The 25,042-nt window shown below is 37.7% G+C and overlaps 1 long non-coding RNA gene across 6 annotated transcripts in view; it reads left to right on the top strand.

Annotated features, from left to right (window-relative positions):
* LOC107502447 overlaps positions 1-25,042 on the top strand; it is a 607,862-nt gene that overhangs the window by 453,593 nt on the left and 129,227 nt on the right. For 5 of the 6 annotated variants that reach the window (XR_004952153.1, XR_004952152.1, XR_004952149.1 and 2 more), the window contains one exon: positions 22,919-23,102. The exons of the other annotated variant lie outside the window; for it this stretch is intronic. This is a non-coding gene — a long non-coding RNA (uncharacterized LOC107502447). The remainder of the gene's footprint in view (positions 1-22,918; positions 23,103-25,042) is intronic. 6 annotated transcript variants of the gene reach the window in all.

Genomic DNA, 25,042 nt, shown 5'->3' with positions numbered 1-25,042 from the left:
GGTAGAGTTGCTTAATCACTGTGAACTTAAGATTTCTCAGTAATATAAAGCTAAAAATAATAATATCTGTTTGACTGTGAGATTAGATGAAATAGTGCATGAAAGATGATTAGCAAAATGCTGGCATATCAAAAAATTTATAAAGGGCGCTACAATTAGTTTGTGAATGTGTGATTAAAAACAGAATATTTACCATCTTAAAGTATCTCCCCAAGATACATGTAAATTGCAAAGGGAAAAACAGTAATTTTATACTGGGGAAACCTGACTAATACTACCTTTATTAAGTGATCTAAGTTAACATCACTAATAATGATATTTATTATCTAAAATTAATAGGGCAAATCTAAATCACATGCCTCTTGATGCAATGCACTGAGAATAACACAATACCATGTTCATGATATTCTTGTTAAAAATGCATAACCTGAATTTAATCTTGAATTTAATCATCAGACAAACCTAAATTGGGGGACATTTCAAAAATAAGTGACCTGTACTCTTCAAAAATATTGAGGTCATGAAAGATAAAAGATTGAGGAACTGTTTAAATGCAATGTATAATTCAAGATTGGATACTGGACCATAACAAAAGGAACTTTATAGGACAATTGGTAAAATTTCAATATAGTCTTCGAATTGGATTTTAATATTGTTTCAGTGCTAATTTCCTTATTTAAGTAATTGTATGATGGTTATGGAAGATGTTGATAATTGAAGAAACTGAGTAAAGGACATGTATAAATTCTTTGTACCAATTTTACAACATTTTGAAGTCTGAAATTATTTTGAAAAATTGTTTAAAGTGCTTGTGTTAGGTATTCAATAAACCATGTTGTGACTGAGGGAATCTTCCTGAACCCGGGCCAACCATTTAGATGAGGGAGCGGTTTTGAGAGCTTTGTCTGTATATTCCTTTGCTGGACGTTCCAGTAGCTCTGTGTTTCACACATTTGCAAGCACATTCCTGGGCTGGTCTCTGTCTGGTCCTCTCCTCACAGTGTGTCCTCCATCTCCATAGCTCCTTTGAGGGAAGTAGGGAGTTATTCTCTGACAGGTTTTAGGAATTGTCTCCTCCTTTTAGGTCAGTGAGATTGTCCACTTGACAGTGATTCACCTAGAACTTTCTCTGTAGCTCAGCCATTCATTTTGTTTTGTAATCTACTATCATTCTTTCACTTGCTGGGTCCTGCCTCTTTATCACTGGGAACAGGAGGAATAATGACGGACTTAAAAAAAAGTGTGCCCAAATCTGATACCCACATTATCGGTATGTGCAGTAGAAGAAAACTTAGAAAAGATGACTAAAGCTACCAAAGGGGCATAATATGAGGATATGCAGAGTTTTAGAAAGAGTCTTAGTTCCAGAAAACCCAAACCAGAGAGAGGATATGATCTATAAAATGCAAAAGATCATAGAAAGTAAATGCATTCTTTACCATTCATGGCAGAAAGACTGGCTGCAATAGGACCACTTCTCAGAAAATAACAGGTGCAGTGATGAAGTTCGAGAAGAGTTAGAATGAACTCCAAGGTGATAGATGTAGAAAACAAGAAAAGTGAAACTCTGGAGAGTGGATTTGCCAGCAAAGAGCACATGCAGATTCTCCACCTAAGCATCCTTTGATGTCCTTTTTTAAAGGAGAACCCAAACTCTGTAATTTTCCTGTACCTAATCTTACTCATTCACTGGTAGCTCCTTGAACATGGACTGCTCTATCAGAGTGAATCTGATGGTGATGATTTCACAAGGAATGTTACAAGGTTAACAAATACAATTTGTAATGTGCACTGCAGATATAAAGTGACATAACAATGTTAATTAATGGTAATGCCTGTCCACTCGTTAGCAGGCCGGAGCAACATACCCAGGATAACAGAAAAAGAGACTGCCTTTTGAGCACACAAAGTGCTATCCTATTCATCTGGCCTCACACATGCCACCACTGGGGGCCTCTGGCTCAGTCCTCATTATTCACCCAAACAACTTCCTCTCCCTCTCTGTCTGGGTCTGCCGGCTGCTTTCTGAGCAAAGAAAGATTCCCTGAAACCTTTTGGCGCCATCGACAACAACAGAGGCAAAAAAAGTTTGGCTTGAAAAATTCATTCAAGGAATGAAAAAATACAATGGAAATCTATCATTATGGATGTATCGGAAGGGAGAGAAAAAAAAAAGACCTGGGTTTGGTTTTGCATTTTGGTAAGAAATGATATATAGCTACATAGTAAAAACAGTTTTATTAAAAAGATCTTCTCACCCTGAATTCAAAATAAGAATTGTACCTTCTTATCATCCAGTCACTTTCGAATGAAAGTTAAAAATGCTGATACCGTGGAACTAGCCGTTGGTATTATATCTCATAGCTGATATATTTGTCTAATATTTTGGCTTTTGAAGGCGCATTACTCAGGACCAGTGCGCAGGGCTGTTCATTTTAATCCTTCCTGGTTACTGAAAACAGGAACGCTAGGAAGAGCTTACAGATAAGATTACATTCCCTGCTTCTGTGTGTAGGTGTGTACTGGGGTGTAAGTCAGACAGTGAAACAAATGGAATTTCCATTACCCTGAGAACAGGACTCTGACCTCCGATTTGTGGGCTTTTGTTTAGGGAAACCCTGCTAAAAAGTAAGGTTTTATGTTGTTCAGGATGAATCCTTTCTCTTCTGGAGAGAAAATTTTAACAGCCCAGCAAAGGTCCAAATATACATAAATGAGAGTTCAGGGACTTCAACTATGTTAGTTTAGCAATAGAACAGATATAGAATGTCATTATGTTTATTCTGCCCTAATAAAAGGAAGTTCTTTTTCAATTGAAACAATATATTGAGTATAGTTGGACTTCCTGTATTACAAAAAATAAGGAGAACTATGGACTTATTACTCCATGGTTCCTTCTAGGCTCCATGAATGGTTTAAAGGGTGGGTGGCTAAGTGACCCAGATTTAGCTATTTAACAAGGCTAATACTTGTTTCATTTACACAAAGCTGTCCAGCAATTACATCAATGCTTGACAGTATTATCATCATTATTTATTTTGCTATAAACTAGATTTATGTATTTGTAATACTAAGCATAAGAAACACTAATAGCTTTACTAATTATATCACTATTTTACAGATATAAATAGCAATTAAAATGCCAAGTAAAGTGAACTAGTAAAACATTTTTAAGAGAATTTTAAAATCAGTAACCGATTGATGATGTCTTTGGGGTTTGAATGAAGATAATAAGAGCCTTCTTTGTAGATTTAAGTCTTATTTTCCTGCCTGGTCATAGCGATTGGAAAGTCATTCTGCCTTAATTTGACCATAATCAACTGAACCATGTATTTAATATAGGACCAACAAAACACAGTTTTAGATTGAAACAAAATAAAAATCCAAGTGTGGAGAAGGGAGGGCAGGAGTCAGGGAGAAAAAGAGGTGGGAGGATAGGGAGGGAAGGAGAGAAAGATAGAAGAGGGAGGAGGAAATAAACGATCACAAATGAAGTGGAGAGAATAAAGAGAGTAGAATAACTAACATGTGTATCTCCCCATTCTGGTTATTGATTTTGATCTGTGTTCTCCAGGAAACACTTTGTTATAAATAAGGATATTGAGTGGGGGAAAAAAAGAGTTAATAAAAAGAGTTCATGGAAATCCATGAGCAGTTTGAATGCTGGACAAGTAAAAAGCCCAAACTGAGAATGGAGGATGTGACAGGTAAGAATAGGTAGGCAGCATGTCTGGTCTGTGAGCTGAAGCAGTGGGCAGTCTCCTGTAGTGGCTTGTCACTCTTCGAATTCCTGAGGTTCTGTCTGTTGGCCTACATGGCAGCTCAGCTCCAAGAATACCTATTCACACTAGAACAGGGGACTTTTGTAAATTAAGTTTTGCTGGGACACAGCCACACCCATTCATATAAGTGTTTATTGTCTATGGCTGCTTTTGTACTGCAACTCAGAGTCAACTTGTTGCAACTGAGACCTTAAGGTTCACAAAGCTGAAAATATTTACTATGTGACCATTTATTTTAAAAAGAAGATTTATGGGTTTGTAATCCTAAACATAAGAAACACTACTAGTGTTTTCTAAAGCCTTAGTAAATGATAAGTAATTGGCTAAATAAGTTGAAGAACTTTTTCATGGTTACTCTAAAGTGCCCATTTTTTTTCAAGTATTTTTCACCAAGATACAGTATATGCCTGCTTCAAAAATTTTCACTGCTTACCCCAATGCTGTCTGAGCATCAGAAGATTGAGATGGGGTGTAGGGATGGATGTGTAAAAGAAGGCCCTTCTGTTTGTGCAAAACAAGATGTGTGACCCTTTGAGAAAAGGTCTTAGGTTGCATTAGATAATTCTGATTTTAAAAGTCTAATCTTAAAGCTACAACTCAGGGATGAACAAGTGTGATTGTTTTTATTTGTAGTTTGTGGTGAGACTTCTTGCATTTCTCTGTCTTCTTAGAGAAATGCAATGAGAGAAACAGGTTCATAGTAGGTAATAACTCACCTAAGCCAACTTGAATGAATTTTCTACCATCACCTTCCCAAAGAAAATTCCTAACATGGAAAACTCATTTTATCAGGAGAGTTCTTTGTTCTTTGAAATGTTTTGATCTGATTTAGAGGCTAGATATAAATTAAAAAGGAGGGAACTGTTTACTCAGAAAAATTATGATAAAATATTTGGGAACTCACACATACTGGATGCAATCTAACAATATTTGCAAAGCAGACATTGTATTTCTGTTGCTTTCATTTTCTTCTTAACAGTTTTTGAATTTTTCCATCACGCCTGATCTTGTTGTTGCCTTTGTAGAATTCTATACCCTGTAAGTCTAGCTGAAACTCTGGCACTTTATAACTGTTCCTCAACCAACTCAGCTGAGGATACTGGAAAACTCACAGGCTTTGCAGTCACATAGACCTGAGCTCATGTCCTGGTTCAATGATGGTTGAGGGGCCATGAACAAATTACTCATCTCCTCTGGGGTTCTGAATCCTCATTTGTAAACAGGTAAGAAACTCAAGTCTCAGAGTTGTTATGAAGATTAAGTGGACGATGCATATAAAGGGCTTGTCAGATAATAGACTTTGAATAAATGATAAGTATTTTCTTCGGTGGAATACTTCTGTTTTTAATGACAGCTGCTGCCTGTACCAATTAAGTGATACTTGCTATATATGTCCTACATTTTTAGTTTATCTTTTCATATACATCTTTCCCCTACCGAATTGGATTATGATCTTTTAAGAGTAGGTACCACATTTGCATATCTGTTCAAGTGTATTACAGACAATAGGTACTTAATATCTTGATTGATTCTGGGTCTTTGATATGTTGGGTAAGTGCAGTGGGAAACCAGAGCAAAGAAGCTGCATATTTGCAAGCTTACTAGATGGTCCCAAAGGTTACACTGATGAGGGAGTGGAGAGCCCCGCCTTGCCCAGGCATGACGACATAATCACAGAGATATGTGGAGCAGAGACATTTGTGAAACGTATGGTCCTACTCACCAGGGCCTGAATCTTTAATCTGTTCTATGCCCACAGTCCCATGAAAACACTGCTTTCTTATACAGCATTGAGATTAGACTGTATCGGTGGAGAGAATTTACTTAACAAATTAATTATTCCTTTAGTTTGGAAGATAATGCTAAAATTAATTATTAAAAATCTATCATCTTTACATGTCCTTTCTCACCTGAGAGTATATCGATATTGCAGAAAGCATTTTTAAACATGTAATTTATTTGAAAATATTGTTAGATTGAATATTCACCCTTTTTAGGTATATAGTTCTATGAATTTTGACAAACTTTTGTAGAGTATAAACTTTACCACATTAAGATAGAGAATATTTCCATTATTCCAAAAAGTTCTCTCATTCCCCTTTGTAGACAGTTTTTCTCCCCCCATCCCCAGGCCCTGGAAGTCTCTGATTACTGATTCTATAATTTTGCCCTTTTGAAATGCCATATAAATAGAATCACACAGTATATGTCCTTTTGAGTCTGATTCTTGTTACCCAGAAAACTGCTTTTGAGTTTTATCCACATTGTTTCTTGTAGCACTTCATTCCTTTTTATTGCTGAGTATTCCACTGTGAATATATTGTCATTCACTTATCCATTCACCACTTAATGGACATTTGTGTGATTTCAAGCTTTTAGTGATTATAAATGAATGTGCTCCAAATATTTGTGCACAGGTTTATGTGTGTTCATGTATGAAAACATGGGTGTGGAATTCTATTGGGTGAGGGATTGCTGGGTCATATGGCAAATGTATGTTTAACTTCATAAGAAACCATCAGAATATATTCCAAAGTGGTTTTACCAGTTAGCATTTCTACCAAAAATATATGAGATTTCCAGTGGCTCCACATCTTTGTCAGCATTTTATATTATCATTAAAAAAAACTGAGCAATTCTAATAAGTGTGCAGTGTTTTCTCATAGTTTTAATTTGTGTTTCCCTAATGGCTAATGATGTTTAACAACTGTTAATATGTTTCTTTTCATTTGTATATCTTCTCTTGGGAGGTGCCTGTTTAAATAGTTTGCCTTTTTTTTTCCCTTCTGTTTTGAGCATGGAGGAGAGTGTTGTTTCTGTCTTGAATAAGCTCTTTTAACTAATTTTACCATATTTGGCTAATCAACATCTATCATTTCATAACATGAAACTACAGTGAGTCAGTCAGTCCCTCATCACTTTCATATATTCCTTTCAGTACTTCATACGTGAACTTTGTTAGAAGCAAATTATTTAAAAGTCCAGTAAATTACCAGGAAGGTTTTCTTTCAGCTTCCTGGTGAGATGATGTGCATGATCTAGGACCCTTTCAACTCCAAGCTCACTTCTCCTCAGCATTGTCTCCTTGGTTGCTGATGGGGGCACATGCAAACATACTTTTGCCTTGGGGCCTTTTTGAGCTAGGGCTCATTTCACCTGGAAGACTCTTTCCCCAAAAAGTTGCATGGCTTTTACATGCTCCCTCTTTCCCTTTTCCCAGTTTCTAGTCAAATATCACCTTATTGGGTGGGCCTTCCCTGACAAGCCTATGTAATAAACACCTATTTTCCTCCTACCTCGTACTTCTTTGTAGCATTTATTACTATCTGGTATGCTATATTTTATTCAGTTAGTCATTTACCACCTATTTCCAACCTTCGAAAGTTCCATGAAAGAAGAAACATGTCTTGTTTTGTTGCTTTGCAGGATTCCACAGCCTGCAAAAGGGCTGAGGATATAGCATTGTGGGCAGAATTACTAAGTCTTAAGGAGAAAGATGAGAGAAATGCTAATTAGCTGAGTTTTCAGATGGGCCTGCACATCAGACCTGGCCTGCTTGTAGCTCTTGCAAGTTTATTAAGCTATTTCACATTTGACCCAGTGCACTCTTAAAATGAGCTTCCTTGACCTAAACCTATGTAACATTTCCAAATGGATGTGATGGTCCTTAAAAAACAGTTCCAGGATGGCAGCAAACAGAGGTGGAAGTAATGGCCTTTGGGGCCACTGCTTGATTTCTCTTTGCTGCTGCCTGGTTTATTGATGCAACCCAGCAGAAACAAGTTTCCTAAACCTGAGGCTGCTCTCTCAGGTACACTCCGTGTGTGGCTCTCTGTCTTGGATTGTTCCAGATTTTTTCCTTGTCTTTGCTTTTTCACATTGCACACATAGACAGGGCATTTTAATTGCTTGCTTTTCTCTATGGCTCTTTTGAGGAGACTGGAGAAGCCATGGGGAAGTGTGGTCCCCATCATGCTCTGGCTGGGCTGTCCTTGAATTAAAGTCTCTGGGGTAAAGGCCTTAATAAGTTCCTATTCTTTTGTTGAGCTTAGATCATAATGGAATCAGCACTGGGCTCCCCATACTTTTCCATACTTCTCAGTCTTCCTGCTCATAAATAGTTTTCCATACCTGATTCAAATCTGGAGACTTTCTTGACCGTGGATATGGTATGGTAGAGACCACTCTGAATCGGGGCTACCTGGGGAAAATAGAAAAGTTCCTAGGAAAACTAATCAACTAACCAACCAATCAAATGAACAGAAAACTCTACCAAAGATTTAGCATTAAATGGCCACTTTTGAAATGAGCAATATTTTATGATCACACCAAAAAAATTAAAAATAAAAGGTTTCTAGAAATGTACAGTTTCTCTTTTTTATTTGGTGCAGATATTCAGATTTTATAATACATTTTCAGCTTAAAAATTATTGGAGGAAATGACATTCTAACCTGTGTTAATAAAACACAAAACAGTCTTTGGGCCTTTTTATTGTCGAGGCCTAACAAACAGGAGAGTGTGTTATAAAGGGCAAAAGGATACCATTTGTAGCCTTTCACTTGTGCTGAATTCTTTTATAAAGTGTGGCCTTGCAGATTCTGGTTTTCAGAAATCTTCTAAGCTGAGCATGTTTCAGAACTGATTTTTGCCTTCTTAGTGATCTTAAGCAAAATTATGAAAATCTCCCCAAATCCTGATTTTATAACGCCATGAAGAACTGACAGTGATGCTTAAGGAGGTTAATGATGGTCTAATTATCTTGCACCAATAAGGAAAAAGAGTCAGCCTTTTGGCAAGATTATGTCAGAACTAGTCATATAATGTAGATATTTCTACCTCCATGCATTTTCTAAAGGGGATGTTGCCGCTTTAATTAAATGTTATATGAATACATTTCAGATAGATCCAAACACAGGGCAAACTCTATTTCAGAACTGCTGTTCCTACATTTAAAATGTATTTGAAATGTAATTAAAAGAAAGATAATGGGAAAGAAAAACTAAAATAACACGAAACAAGCAGAATATAGTAGCTCATCATTACACTAATATATCAAACAATGTGATCTTAGCTTAATTATCCCCTTTGAGAGTTGAGAAAACTAAGCACAACCTTCAATTTACAGCTGTTTGGTGCCGGGAACCTGAATTATTATTGAAGAGGAAGGGGGGGGGGGAGTTTATTTATTGTGACCTCCACTCAGTTTTTATTCATCGTGGAAAATCTGTATATTCACAAATGAGGGCTATTCATCCTTAGACCGCAGCATTCTTCAGCTGTCCAGGCCTACATCAACTGCACTTCTCCAGCTTTTGTGTTCATCTCGAAGGCTCTTCATCCAGATTGTTCATCATCTTGATGGTCGAGCTTTATCTTGCTTTTGTGCAGCTGCATTCCGCTTACCCCAAGTGCTGAGGGAGATGAGGGAAGGGAGAGAGAAAAGAGCGAGCAAGCGAGCAGGGGAGAGTGGGAGAATAGAAAGGAGAAAAAGCAATGGCCGGTGCACATATGAGGATAATTTGTAGTTTCTCAATAATAATATTAAAAAAAAAAAAAAAAAAAAGGAGGACAGGCTAATTACTGGCTTAACTAGGGCAGCCTGTGGATCTTCATGTCAAAAGGACTGCCGTAATTATTTGCCATCAAAGCACATTCATATTGTGGCACAAAAGAAGGGCCTTTTGCAAATGGATCTTGCTAATAAACAGGGCTGAGAGGAGCATTATGTGTCTCCCTGGTTGCAGGCACATTAACACAGTGACATGGAGCATAACTTGGGGCCTGAGGAAAAAAACGCCAGAACGATAATTATCGCCCTCCCCTCCTCAGCCTCCCTCGCCTTTCCCTTTATGTTGGATGAGGAAGCCGAACGTGACCTACTGGAGGGTCCAAGGCAGGCTATTAGTGACCCCTGAGCCCTGACAAGGTGCCTCTGTTCTTTTAAAAGCCTGCCTCTTGATGTCAGGAGGGTCACGTGGAACTGGCCGGCTCAGCTCGAAATGGTCCAGCAAACACTTCAACCTTAAAGACACCTGGAAGGTCATGACCAATTTAATGCAGACGAAGACAGCAGACATGGGCTCTGTTGAATCCTGGAACTGAAGTTTCCCACTCTCTCTCCTTTTCTTTGTACACTTGTTCACTTGCATGTATTTAAAGTCCTCAGAACTAAGTTCAAGAGGAAGAAAGGTTCTCACTCTTTTTCTGTTGGTAAATGAAGAAAGCGTCAGGGACACAGAAAGGTGGATGCAAATACAGCCCCTTGGATTAAACCTTATTCTGGTGGATGTAAACACACCAGCTTCCCACAGATAGTGGTCACTGGGGGACCAGGGGGCCTTCTTTATACTTCTTGCTGGGCAGGTGGTGAGAAGCCTGGGAGCTGGGCCTGCCAACGTTGGCCGTTGCTGGAGCTGCAAATCATCACTGGAGGCCCCAGGCCTGTTCTGGTTTCACACTGAGCAGTTGTTATTAAAGAAAAGGGCCAGTAATTGGCTTGGAAATCATACTTGAGGCTATTAAGATTGGATCCTCTTTCTTTCCGTCCTCTTCCCTTTCCTTTTTGTGATTTTTTTTTTTTTTGTAAGAGATGTCTTCTGATACAAAGTGGACATCCCAGAACCCAGAATATGGGCAAAGACGTTCTGTTTTACACACGGCAGAAGCAAACCAATCCATGTCACTCTTATTATACCAGGGGAGAGTATAAGGGTGACAATTTACATTGTAGAATGATTCTTGCCTCACAAATGCAAATTCTCTGAACATGTAAATATTTCATTATTTGAAAGTTTGGACGTTGATAAACTTCAAGTTAAAATGTTATGAGCCATTTCTAATGGAAGAGCCACTGAGAATGACTTAGAAACATTTAGAGATGTGTATCTTTGGGAAAATAGGATTAAGGTTTTTAGGATTTGACTTAAACTGTTCAGGAGTGTGCCAGCTATCTGAAGCAGGTTGAGCCTAAGAAAGTAACACATTCTTAGGTTGTAAATCTCCTGATAATCAGTCTATCTTTTTCTCTAATTTCCTCCCTCCCTTTCTCTCCTTTCCTTCCCTCCCTCCCTCCCTCCTTCTCTCTCTCATTCTCTCTCCAAATAATCTTACAATAAAGGAATTAGAATATTGACATACTAATAATAGATCGTAAATTTTCCAAACTATTTAAACTGGTGAAACAAACAAACAAAAAAATTGTGGAAACCACACTGTTCCTCTTAACTGGACTTCTTTCTCTGGAACTCTCCTATCCAACTGCCTACAAGACCTCTACGCTTGCGTATTTAATACGTATATTGAACTTGACATGTCCAGAATGGAGCTTCTTATCTGCTCACCTCCCTTTCCGAATAGCTCTAGTCACAGTTTGTCTACTCTCAGTGGACAGTAGCTGCAACTTACAATTCTTAGGTCAGAAACTTTGGACTCATTCTCATCTCCTCTTTCTCTTAACTGCATCTAATCTGTAAGAAAATACTGTTGGCACTACCTTCAAAATATATTCAGAATCTAACCACAATTCAGTCACCTTCATCGATACCTTCGTCTGAGCCATCAGTCACCTCTTGCACGTTGTTCAGGTACCACATTAACAGGCTTCCTGTCCATGTTGATCCACTCCTAACTTACCAGCCAGATTGGTTCCTCTAAACAGTCAGTCATGTAGGAAGTTTGTTCCAAAGGCTTAAGAAGCTCTGACTTTGTCTCCTACTTTTCCTTCCCTTGATCATTCTGCTCTGACCACAGTGACTTCAGATTTTTTATAAACCCCCACTTTAGTGCACTAAACTTCCTCACCTCCTGTCATCTTTCAGAACTTACTTTCTAGGTGAAGCCTATCCTAAGCCACTGTTTAACCCTGCGACTGCCCATATCCTCAGCACCTTGGATCCCCCTTGCCTCTGGTGTATTTTTCATTTCATTTCAAAATACCATATAATTATATTTGATTTATTCAGTTATTTTTTTATGTTAATTTTTGTCTCATGAGCTTTAAGAGGGTAGGGAACTTTGTTTTTTTGTTTGTTTTTGTTTTTATACTAAAATAGTGGCTGAAGTATAGTATATACTTAATAAATATGTGTGGTATAAGTATTAAATAAATGAATTGTAAAGTTCAAGAAAATGGAGATCTGGGGTAAGAATTTAAAACAGCACCAAAAAACACCAGAAATGTTCAGAAGGAAAAATAAAGTTTGCCATGATAGAACAGATCTTGAATGAGAGTTCAGAACACTGGATTGCTATACAGTCAGCCCCATCATACTTTGGTTTGTTACAAACATGTTAGCTATATTTATGTAATGTAATGCCCTCTCCCCCTACCCTCCACTGTTTCCTGCAGGGGAAAAAAAAAAAAAAACATAGTAAAATAACAAGAAGTATTTTTCTTTGTTTATTTTGTGTTTGTTTTTTTTTTCTACATGATCACACATATTTGAGGGCTGATTTTCCCCCCAAGTGCTGTCTTCCCGCACTGCCAAGTGCTGAGTAGGTCAATTGTTGTGGAATCACAACAACCAAAGAGGCTGCTTTAGACTCTCTGCTTCCCCTAAGACCCTAAACATTGAGCATTAGAGCTAGAAAGAGAGAAAAGAACAGATCAGCTTCATCTATGTCTGCTGGCCCACCCTCAGCCATTGTTTTAGTGATGTCTGTTTTACCTCATAGATTTTGAGATGGTCAGATCCTTCAGTGCTACAGAGTAAACCAGTGGCAGTTCAGCTGCCAACTCCTAATTCCCAGGCTTGGGCTCAAGTCCATAATCTATCTCTGTCTCTATTTCTCTTTATTCCTGTCTCTGTCTCTATCTCTTTATATTGTATCTATATCTTAATCAAAGATTGGAGAAGGAATTCAGGGGAGCAGTCAAAGAATAAAGATAACTGTGTTTAATCAGATTAAATCAGTTTGTTATTTAGCCCTGAGTGCTTCTAGGACAGAGAAGAAGGCAGAGAAAGGAGAAATAGAATCAGATCAGAATGCATTTTGAGATCTACTCTTGCTCTGGATTCTGGTTGAATCCCCTTGGGACCAGTTATCTTGGAAATGTGGCCTGAATTTTCCTGGTCCTAAATCAGGAGAGCTGTTTCTTTCAAGCCTAGGCAAGTCATCTCAGCCTTCCGCTCTGTAGAAGTGGAGCAGGCTGAGAATTGTGTGCTTATCTCACAAGGCCTAGGTCATGTCTATCCCAGAACACAGAGACAGCACAACCTTAACACGAGATGTGGAGTCACCACCTTCTCTGTGACTCCTCCATGTGGCAGAGAGAAAGCTTTTAGAAATGCTGAATTTTTTACTTTTTCTTTAAAAAATAGAGAGAGGAACCTGATTGTCTCATGATTTTCCTCTTTCAACATGTAGAAAAATCCATACCAACCAATATTCTAGTTCTCAGCAGACACCGGCTGGGCGTCCTATAAATTTAACTCAATTCTAATGCTATCTCCAGGGAGATAGCATCAGATCCTACAGGTTGAAGGCTCAGTCCCACAAGACTGCCCCCACTTCAGATACCAATCAAAAGTCTAGGTCATTATCTGCGCTTCTGACCAACTGGCTATGAATCAGAGGTTCCCAGGATCCTCTCCTTAAGTTCAAATAATTTTCTAGAGCAGCTCAGGCTCAGAAAAACATTGATTCACATTTGCCAGTTTATTATAAATGATATTATAAAGGATACAAAAGAATAGCCAGATGAAGAGGTACCTAGAGTAAGATCTAGAAGGGACTTCAATGCAGGACCTTCTGTTCCCCTGGAACTAGACTGTGCTGCCTCCAGGCATATAGATGCTTTCATCAACCTGGAGGCTAAACATATCATTTCCTTCCAGAGTTTTTATAGAACTTTAATTTCCAGCCCTTCCAGTGGGTGGGGTTAAATGTTTCAACCCTCTAATCACTTAGTCTCTGGTGACCATCTGCATCCTGAGGTTATGTAGGGGTCCCACCCTGAGTCACCTGATTAATGTAAACTAGGATGTGCTGGAAAGAGACTCCTTATGAGTAACAAAAGGTAGTCCTATCACTTAGGATAGGGGCTTAGGAGCTTTGTGCCAGGAACCTGGGACAAAAACCAAATATATTTATTATACCACACCCCTTTACTGTGTAACTGTGGGCTCTGTCAGCAACCTGGAGGATGTTAGCAAATTTGAGAATCAGCTTACACTGCTATTGTGAAGGAGAACCATTTGTTAGCTTAAGTAAAACCTGGATTAATTACAACTGTCTGTTTGTGAAATATTGACTAAGGAGGCCTTTAATATATGTTTGAGAAAGGTGAAAATCTCACAGACTCATGAAATTCAAGCCCTTATTTTTGGTTCATCAGTAGTAGTTGGGGCAGTAATAAGAGCAGACGCTTTGGTTCAGTTGACTGATGATACAAGAAAAAATTTATTAGTGTTTCGAATGAATGATTTTTCAAAGTATTTCTTCCTGAGGTGTCTCTGAACAAATGTGTGGCAGGGTGGACAAGCAAATCTAGAAAATGTATCTAAAGATGACTCTCCTGTGAAGTTGTTCTTCGAGGTTTTTCCCGTTTTATGTGACTGTAGAAGAAACAGTCCTAGAATACCTTATGAGAACAGTTTTGGGAAGGTCTGAACAACTTTACTTTCTCTGGGTTAACATATCAGGGAATAGGATTGGTAGCATGTTGTGACATATATTTAATGCCAATCCTAAATTTCCTAATGTTTGAGTTTGTTTAATTCCCTGTTTGTGTTTTCAACTCCTTGAATGTATTAGTGTTTAGCATCGTTTACTTTGAATTACAATCCTATACGTGATGTCAATTACAGACTTAGAAAACACACCTAGATGAAAATGTGTATTGATACTGCCACATGCAGAAGAATTTTTGTTGAAGAAACAATACTATCTCTTCCTAAAAGATCTGAAAGTACAACTAATCAAGGCTTTTCCATGAGTCTGAGTGTCTTGAACTGGGTTAAACAATTTCCCCAGACTATGTTTTCAGGTACCCTCCTGCAAACCAAGCGGGGCTTCCTTTCCCCTTTTACCGCCTGGTTCCTAAAACCAAGTAGAATCTGTCATGTAATTGTTTCGATAAGAAGAGGCCTCATTCTGTGTTTGAATTCTTTGCACCCTCCTGGCCCCAAGCATGCCTTTCCAGAGAGCAAGGTGCAGAAAGCCAGTAGAATGGGTGCCACAGTCCAAACCCCCCTAATGAAAGATAGAAGAAAACAGAGTCTAAATGTGAAGTATGTGGATCAAAGGAGAGGCCAATAGAATATTTACATTTAGAAGGACTGTGTAGATCTAGCTATTCATTAATAGCATCGAGCAATATGTTTGTATTTATTCTTGAATGAAAGCTGACTGCTGGCAGAATGTGAGAGTGAAATCCTGATAGCGCAATATTTCAAGGTAAATTTTTTTGTTATTGTTACAGTGATGGATAAAATTACTTAATATTTACTTTTTTCCTAGAGGGTAATGTGTGTGTTTGCATTTTCTGTAGCCATGTTTAAACCTAAATGCACGCACACACTTATGCATGTGCATGTACAGAAAAAAAATATACACACATATGTGTGTATATATAGAACAATATATGTATACATATATGTATATTATATCTACATATACATGCTATATGTATACTTACATATACACAGATATATATATATATATATTTAAAATATGAAAAAAATTTAAGCCTTCAAATAAGGTCCACAGTGTACTTATAATTTGTAGTGTCTTTTTTGCCTATGGTGTGATATAATACATTTTTACTTGAAGCATTAACTTTTTAATTGCTAGTAATATGTGTTTACTGTAGAACATTTGGGAAGTATAGAAAAGTACAAAGAAGAAAATAAAAATCATTTAAAAAATCACATACTACCACCGTGTACAGAAAACTACCATTACTTTGTGGTTGTTTTTAAGTAGGCTGCTTTTTAATTTTCATTGTTTCCAACCTATTATTTTCTAAAAGGAAGGTGATACATCTTTATGTGAAACAAACAAATTATGGCATAATTGGTCCATTCATTTTGGTATTTTAAGATGATGTACTTCTTTTGTTGTTGTTGAACAGATCTCCTTCTCTGAAGTACACATACCATCCAGTATCCATCCACCCGTCCATCCATCTATCCATTCATTCATCTTCCCATGTGTACTTACAGATCTTTAAGTCACTTCTCCAATTTCTTTTAAGATTTTGTTCTATATAGATTGTTTTGTTCCATATAGATTGTTTAATCAATCCCCTGCAATATCCTAGGTCTACTCAAACTTCATTTTGATAATGCACTAATATGCCAGTGATATATGTTTTCTTGGTGTCGTTTTTTCTACCTCTCACCTCCAGTGCTTTGGAAAGTGTGGTACCATTTGTAGTTTATCCTTCCATGCCTTCATGCCAGTTCACTTCTATCAAAATCATTCCATCTTTTTACCCATTCTTAAATTCCCTTTTATAGTCACTTCTTCCAATCTGACTTGGGCACAACGGTTAGTCATTTCAACTACATTCGATGTCACACCTTTAGTTTATTAGCAACTTTGTTCCCCTCCAAATCCAGGTTGATCCAAATACTTTACTCTCTTTTCTTGACATTACTGAAGGAAATCTTTGATTTCATTGGTTGATAAAAATGTATGATTTCCAACCTCAGCTGAACTTTTCAAGCTCCTTTTTTAATGGCAAGTCAACCTCATTTCCATTTCTTTCTGACATTTTTCAAACTACCAATTTATCCTTAGTCATCATTCTTTTAGTGGGCAATCTGTCTGCTACTTTCATAAAGAAAAATAGTCATGGCTGATGGTCTGGGTATGGTGGAGAAAGGATGGACTCTGAACTTTGCTAAGTTAGAATTCTGACTCCACCAATTACCAACTGTGTGACTTTGGCTAATTGACTTAGTTCTTCTAAACTTTTATTTCCTTATTTTGAAAACCTTACTTTATAGGATTCATCAGGGAAATTCAATGATAAGTGTTCAAAGAGCTCAGAACACAGTAAATCCACAATTGTAACTATCATTATTTTTTTAGATAGCAGTCAGTGCTCTCAATTTCCTTTTCCACTTAGTTCCAAGTGTATTTATATCTTTATCCTTTCTTATTCCTTCCCTATCGATTTGGAAGGAGATATGCCAACTGCTTTCAAGACTAATTCTTGGAGACTGCATCCTGCCTCTTGGACCATTGCTCCATCAAGCGTTCTCTCTCTTGCATCTTCGGTCTGGTTGGCCACACATCTCCTCATGTGAATACCTATTCTATCCCAATTCCTTCCTTCTCAATGATGCTTTTTAAAAACAAGTCTTTTTATATCTCATAAATGTGCTCTTTTAATTATTCTATCCCCTGCTTCATGGCATCTCTTTAATCCCTTTTCTGAAACTGCTTATAGAAGTTCCCAGTGACTCCTGGTTAGCAGCTTCAATTAGAGATAGACCTCAGTTTTCAGCCCAGCTCAAGTACTGCATCCTTGGGCAGACAAAGAGAACACAGCCCTTTTTCTGCTTCCATTAGACTCTGTTTTCACTCATACATTAGCATTATCACCTTGTATTATTATTGGGGCTCTGTCTGTTTCACCTGTTAGATGATGGATGTCCTAAAGAGAGGGACTGAGCCTTATTCCTAAAGGCCAAATTGAAGGATATACACATACACAATCTTGGTGACTGTTGTCTCAAAGAGGAAACTTGACGTAAAAAAAGATTGCCTTTATATACACCCCTAGGTCTGTAAACGCTAAAAATGAGCATTTTTTCATGTTTAGTGAGTGTTACCAGGAAATTTCTGACATTGCCATCACCTAGTAAGCAAATATTTATTTATTGACAGTACTAGATACTATCATGAGTATGGGAATTTGGTTCTGAATAACACCTAAGATAGACACAGCTTTTGCCTTTTGGGGCTGGTTGAAGATCAAGGACTTGAATTCTGTATATCTATCCCTTCCCATATGACATACTAAATACTTAAATTATGCAGCTTCACAATTAGAATTCTTTGAGGGAGGGAGTTATACTAGACATTTCTATAACTTTTCACTTGGTTAGAAAATATATTTATCTCCAAACTCATCTGGAGTCAGATTGCTTTAGTGAATTCAATTTAAATTTTATTAAGTATTTTTGACTTCCACATAAAAAAAGATTCCATAATATGGGAATATGTACACTTGTTATTTAAATACTGAGCACCTGTGAACTTACTCAAGCTCCTACATGAGCGTTTTGTGCATATGACATAAGTCTATAAAGGAGTCATGAGCACTGGGAAAACATATCCAGATCGGGAATTTTTACTTTTTTAAAAGTCCTCTCTTTATAATGGGTTATGGGGAAGAAAATCTTCACTTTGAAAGGACCAGCTTTAAAAATAGTGTTTAAAAATGTATATGTATAAACAGAAGTAGTCTATCATTGTTTCAGACCTCAATATGTGATTTTTCCATTCTGAGGTTTTTATTCTGAGATAGATATATATATATATCTATATATATATATAGATATATATATATATCTATATATATATATATATATATATGGATTTCATATTGCAATAGCCTGCTAGCTATTGAATAAGAGATACACTTGAAATATCCTTATCAAGATCATTATGTAACATCAAAAAACTGATTACCCTACTTTGAAAATTTTCAAGGTAATGTAATGTGTTATCAGTAAAGGATGATATTGCATAATTTGTTTGGGAACTGGTGTTGTTGTTGGAGTATAAAACATTAATCATTGCCACTATGTTTTAAAAATACATATAATCAGAAAGAAATATGATATGATCACCTCAACCAAAGTTCTGGAAGAACTAAAGCTGCCTGTTAGCTTCTTCCAGTTGACAACTTTGAATGAATGCCAGTATTACCAGGTCTTTGTGTGCTTGAACTAAAAAATATGACCCTCCTACCATCTTTTCTATGTTTCCCATACTTATATTCTATCTTCTCTTTTTGTTTTTTGGTTCCACTTTTTCAACAGTGTAGGAATAACAAAGTTTTATGAGACTCAGGCCGTTGAGAACTTGGGGATAATGACAAAGGGAACTATCTTTTTCATTCACAGCAGTTTGAACAATGTCTGACATCTAGTAAATGCTTAATAGATAATTTGCTGTAGGACTGAATGGAGAGATATGATTGTTTTTTAAGTCTGTGTGACTCCCACAGTCTGTAGTCTTGGTGCTTTCTCACTTAAAGGGCACCTCCATTCTCCTGCTTCTGTTGGAGATAGAAGATGACTCTCCCATGATTTCATAGAGGTTGTCTGATGCTCTGGGAGATGACCCTTAGAGAAGTTATGGCTTTGATAAAGTTTATTTTCAGTCTTCTTAGGCAAATTTTCTATCTAGTGAGCTCCCTGTTCTTTCCCTGTGCTGTTCCCTCCAAGGTTAAGAAGATTTTGCTGGAAAATCTGCATTTGAACAGCAATCAATGCTTTAAACTAAAGGAGTAGCTCTCTAACTCATATAATGTTACCTGTTTGTCATCAGATAGGGGAAGAAGGTGTTTGGGGCCAATCAAGATTTCCTGGATCTTCTTGAAATTGGTGGAGTTAAACCACCACAAATTCTGCCAGCTTATTAAGCAGGTCCTAAAACTGGATGTTGTTTGATTCTAGACAAGGGAAATTCCACATGGGCATGGATTGGAATTTCCCTTATTTATTAAAGTTTTTCTTTTTAAACAATTTTGACAAAGAATTTTTAAATTACTTGGACAAAAGTTCATTTTCTTTCCGACTTGAAGCCCCCTACCTCCACTAGCATACCCACACCCATGCACACTTACTGTTCATACAGGCACACACTTTCTATATCCATCACACATCAACACTTCATTCTATCTCCCTATTGAGCCTATTCAGAGATTTGGGCAAGGGTCCAGGTTGGAAATGCACCCCCTACCGAAATACTCTTAAGTTTATTGAATCTGCATAGCATTTATCAAGATTCTAAGAACAGGAACTGTTTGTGATAGCAAATGGCAGCCATCAGGTCTACAATATATCCAGAAAAGGCTGGGAAGTAGCCTCCTCACATAACTGTCTTGTGGAAAATAATTTGCCCCAGACATTTTCATCTTTGAAGGAATGTAGATTTATAGGCTTGATTTCTTAATCAGGGTGAACTTTTGTTAATGTTTCATGGCTAGGATATATACGGTCGTGCCATGGACCCAGTGGTGATATTAGTAATAAAGACAATGTTATTAATATCACTACATCAATATAAAAAGAGTTATAGAGTTAACATTTGTAAGACAAAAAAAAAGAAAGAAAAATCCCAGGTTAACAGTTGCCTTTTCTGCCATTAACTCACTCATTGACAATATTTTATTCACTCATATAGTTTATATACCAGGACTAGTATTTGGCAAGAGTAATCAAAGACATACAAAACAACTAGTTGCTTTTTTTTCTTTTTTCTTGTTTTTCATTTCTTTCTTCTCCTCCTTATGATGAAATTTTATTATTTCTTTGAAACTCTGAATCAGCCTCCAGCGGGGGGCTGCATCCTTTTAGAGCCAAAGTGCAGTAGTTGAACTTTGCTATCACATAACACTTTCAGAGGCTGCTTGTCTGAAATGACTTAATTTGCAGTGCAGGACCAGCCCTGAACCCACACATACTCCAAAAAGCCACAGTGAGCCAGGGCAGCAGACCTATTACTAATTTTTTATTAAAATCCCTGAGGCACCCAACACAGGGCCCCAAAGCAGCTTTAATAATAGACAACATACAGCACATTTTTCTTGTATTGCCATGTAATCAAATCTGAGGCTGCTGTTCACTTTCTTTGTTTTACCTAGAGGACCAGCTTCCAATTTAGTTGTGGCCTACTCTAAACTGATTTTTCATTGTAATTAATGCCTACTTTGGCCTCAGCCACTTACACAACTTTCCATTAGAGGTTTGCAGCCATCCGCTGAGTATTTTACTAAGTTACCCTCACAGACCTGCTATAGCTGCAATTTTGTTAAAGTCCTCCTTTTTATTATTATTTTTTTTTTTGCAAAAAAAATTTTAAATTGCTTAGCTAAATAAAATTTTTTTTCTTCTTTCTTCTCTCTGTGCTGCACCTATTAAAATATTTGGGCAAAGGTCCAAGTTGGGGAGACACACACATACACACATGCACACACGCACACACACGCACACACACACGCACGCACACACACTCACGCACGCACGCACTATTCACTTCCTCTACTGCCCCCAACAACCCCAGCCTTAAATGATTTCAGAAAGGCTGGTGGAACTTATTTAGATACAGGGTCTGCTGTGGCTAATTTTCTGTCTGTGTTTTGTGCTGTCCATTTCCTCTGAAATAGTACCTGAGGTTTAAGGTTCCTCAGCAGAGGATGTTGGGAGACCTCTGCAAACAGTCAGGCGGCAGCCTTCCCACCACTAACCTTAAAAAAGATTATGGCCATGGGCCCAGGGTCAGATTGAATAGATGAAAGAGTATATGCCGTGCCTTCACTGCTCCCTGAACCTTTCTCTGTTGGCTGGGCTGACATTTTCAGTGACTTTTCTTAGAGCCTTGTTTAGACAGTCTTCCTAGAAAATTTTGGATCTATTTACTTCCCATCTTCTCTTAGTCCTCCCCCTCCTTCTCACCCTCTCCCCCCCCCCCCCCGCCACTCCTGGGCATTGCTAAATTACAAAGAACAACTGTCAGAAATTAAAACCCACTGGCACCTTTGATGGGCTCCTTTCAACCTAAAGATGTGGTTTTTAAGAGGACTTAATGAATTCGAGAGGTCCATTTGTACAGTATTGATAACATGCACCTTCTACAGAAGGCAACTTCATGGGGGCAATTCCTTAAAAGGCCTTGGCTAAGAATACTCTGAAAAGAAACTATGAGATCTTTGTACAGTTTTTAACTTGCATTTTAAAATTAATAATTTACCCTCTAAAACTGATGAGGAAAGTATCTCCTACTATCTGTTAATGAGCAATGGATTTCCCTGTCTTAGCTAATACTGCTAGCCATTGGGTACAATAATTCCCTTTCTAATCTCTGGTAGTCATTTCTCCTTGGATAACATTTTGCACTGTATTGGTCTAATGCTGTCAGCCCTTTAAATAGCATTTACAGACTCTTGATCACAATTACAACATGAGTTGTTGAATTTGAAAAGTACACAAAGTCTTAATGAAGCCTGTATCTGTGTTGTGGCTAACTGTCAACAACTGGGTAATGTTTTATGAGAAGGAACACGTTTATAGGTTGGGGAGGGTGAGATGCAGGTCTGTTTCCCAGCCCCATCGCTTGTTTATTGAACAAATAAGACCTGCTGGTCCTCATTAGGTGGTGTGGCCTCATCAAATTTATGACAAGTTCTCCTCTCTCCCAGCCAGGATCCTCAGTCATCAAAAGATAAATAGAAGCACTTGATAATTCATATTTTTTAACATGGAAACATGGTTCTATTGGTTATCATTTACATGAGAAGTGAGACTTAAAGAGACTGATTTGTGTGTGAGGCTCAAGAAATCAGGTAGTGTGCTTATACTCACACCTCATGAATCTTATATTTGCATTCATACATGTGAATTATCTAAATTTTAAATACAGAGTGACACTGAAAAAGGAATGGATTTGTAATTCATCAGGTGATATGTTTTCCTTCTAAATTGGAGAAATCTTATGTACCATGAGAAGAATATGTTGTAGTTACTGAAGACCAAAGAGGGATCTCAACCAAGATTGAAAACCAAATTTCTAAAAGTTCAGTTGAGAAAAACTCTATTACAGTGTTAATTTTACTCCTCTATCTTTCCCCAGTCTCTTCCCCTTGGTGTATATAACCAATATTGTCTCTCCTGCCTGCTTTCTGAATGTTTAGCCCAGTCATACCTTTACTCATTCACAGCTTCCCCTCCCATCTGCCATTAGCACTCTGCCACCCCCTTCTCTTGCCCCAAAACACTCCTCCATTGTACATCAACTGGCTTCTATTTTAAAGAACTTCCTGGCAGTAAATATCGCAGACTGCCTAGTGCCAGTTCTGACAAATAAAGATGGCCCTCCTTTTTCTTTTAGAAATATCAGGAGGATTTTATTTCACTCTTTCTCTTTTTTTTTTTTTTTTTTTTTTTTTTTTTAGTTTAAAACATGAAGCTTGACTCTCTGGCTTTAGAGTTCCTCAGAAGAACAATTGGAGATTCCTTTAGCTGATTTTTCCAGAAAGTGTGTGTATTTGTGTGATGAAGGCCTGAGGAGAATTCTATCTGGGTCATTAACAGACATTAGAATTTTCTGACAAACAGAACAATAGTGCATCCTACCAGGTACGTAACCAAAACATCCCTTTTCTTAGTGGCATCTAAGTGGAATCAGATGGAGTCAGCACAAATGCATTTTTTTACAACGTGAATGAGATATTTTCTTGTCTTTCTGACAAAAGACAAGATGCTAAGCATTAGACAGGGTTTGGATGATTGCGGTTGGCCTGGGTCACATGGCTTGAATGCTGGGCTGCTCAGAACCCTTTCACAATACTGAACACAATTGTGAGGGCTCTTTTTGAGTTAATTGGAATGACTTGGCACCACAAAATATTTGAGCACAAAGAGACTGCAGAGATAATCTAACTCAACATCCTCATTTTGTAGATGGGGAAAATGAGACCCAGAGAAATTAATAGAATTGCCCAAGTTCCCATAAGCAGTCAGTGAATCAACTAAGAATAAAACCCAGCACCTTAGAGAATGTTCTCTCCTTAAATCTGCACAAGTAGTTTTGAGGCTTCCCATCAAAGCCCAAGCCTACAACTAGAGAAAGGAATATCGAATTTTGTAAAAGCAGTTTCAGGTACCACTTAATCCACACCTACCGTGAAAGCCCAGTATGAATCTCCAAACAACTTAACTGCCAGAGCAGCCATTTGAAAGAGACCAGCCATTTTAAAACTGGAGCTTGTTGTGGTGGAAAGCATACCACTGGGAGTCAAGTGCGTCTGTCTAACCTGGCTAATGTATTCATTACTTGGACATTTGAAACATTAATGTGCTTTGAAATCATGTAGACAGCTATTTAAAATGCACATCTCCAGGCCCCTGCTCCTAGACAGGAACTTTGTAGGTCTGAGATAGTGTCAGGTAAGCAGCATTTTATTGACAACAGGTTCTAGGTATTATTTCATGCTTTGCAATGTTCTCTGTTGTCTTAATAAGGCAGACAAATCACTGCCTTCATGAAGCTTTGGGTCAAATGTGTGCATGTGTATGTGTGTGTATGTTTGTGGGAATACAGAACTAATAAACACATCATAAATAAATAAATTTAATTCAAAGACTGATAAATAAGATGAAAAATAAGATGAAATAAATGGATAAGTGGTTTTGTGGGACTGCAGTTGCTAGTATGGACAGAGGTGGCTTTTTGAAGATTCAAGTACGGAAGAAGAAACTGATATTTGGTGATTTGATGAAGAAACTTCTCAGCAAAGCAAATAGCTCAAGCAAGACCCCAGGACAAGAGCACCCTTCATCTAAATGAGGGCTATAAAGAAGGGTGGATGGACAGAGCGAGTGGACAAGAGAACAACAACCTGTGAGGTCTATGGGTGGACAGGGACACGTCCTATGGCCTGTAGTGAGGAGTGTGAAACCTTAGTGTGGATTTCTTTCTAATTGAATGGGCAACTTTTGAGTGGTTTTAGCAGGAGAGTGATATGATCCAATTTGTGCTGTAAAGAGATGCATGTGAACCTATGTCCCTGGTGATCCTGATGTGGGGGAGCCTGAAATGCACACTTGGAAATTCTCAACTAACCTGATTTTCAGTCACGACTCGCCTTTCTGGGTTTTAGTTTTCTTATTTGTAAAATTTAATTCCCGACCATCTCTATATTATAGGATTGTAAAAATCAAGTGTTCCCTTTGGAAGTATTATACAAATGTATATTTTTTTAAAATAGAGTTATTCATTTATTTTACTCTTATCTTGATAGCCAAACTGGGGGACAACTGACTGGGAGGTAATTCAGGTTTTGGCCACTGGGTTAGAAAAGTGATATACTGTAGAACATCCACTTGTAACCAACTTATTTTCCTTCTTTCCAGTATTCATTGTAAGTGGATTTCCCTTTTGTGTATGTGTATGTTTGAGACAGATGGCAACTTTACAGCATGATGTTAGAAGAAAAAGTGTTTGGAAAGGGAAGAAGGAAGGCAAACAAGAAAAGCAAGCCTTGAATAAGCAATTTTTCTTAAAAGGAATACATTCT

The sequence above is a fragment of the Rousettus aegyptiacus genome, unplaced genomic scaffold (genome assembly GCF_014176215.1).
Source record: "Rousettus aegyptiacus isolate mRouAeg1 unplaced genomic scaffold, mRouAeg1.p scaffold_m13_p_7, whole genome shotgun sequence".
Classification (NCBI taxonomy): domain Eukaryota; kingdom Metazoa; phylum Chordata; class Mammalia; order Chiroptera; family Pteropodidae; genus Rousettus; species Rousettus aegyptiacus.
The sequence above is the reverse complement of the archived record's forward strand: the minus strand, read 5'-3'. Positions and strand labels throughout refer to the sequence as shown.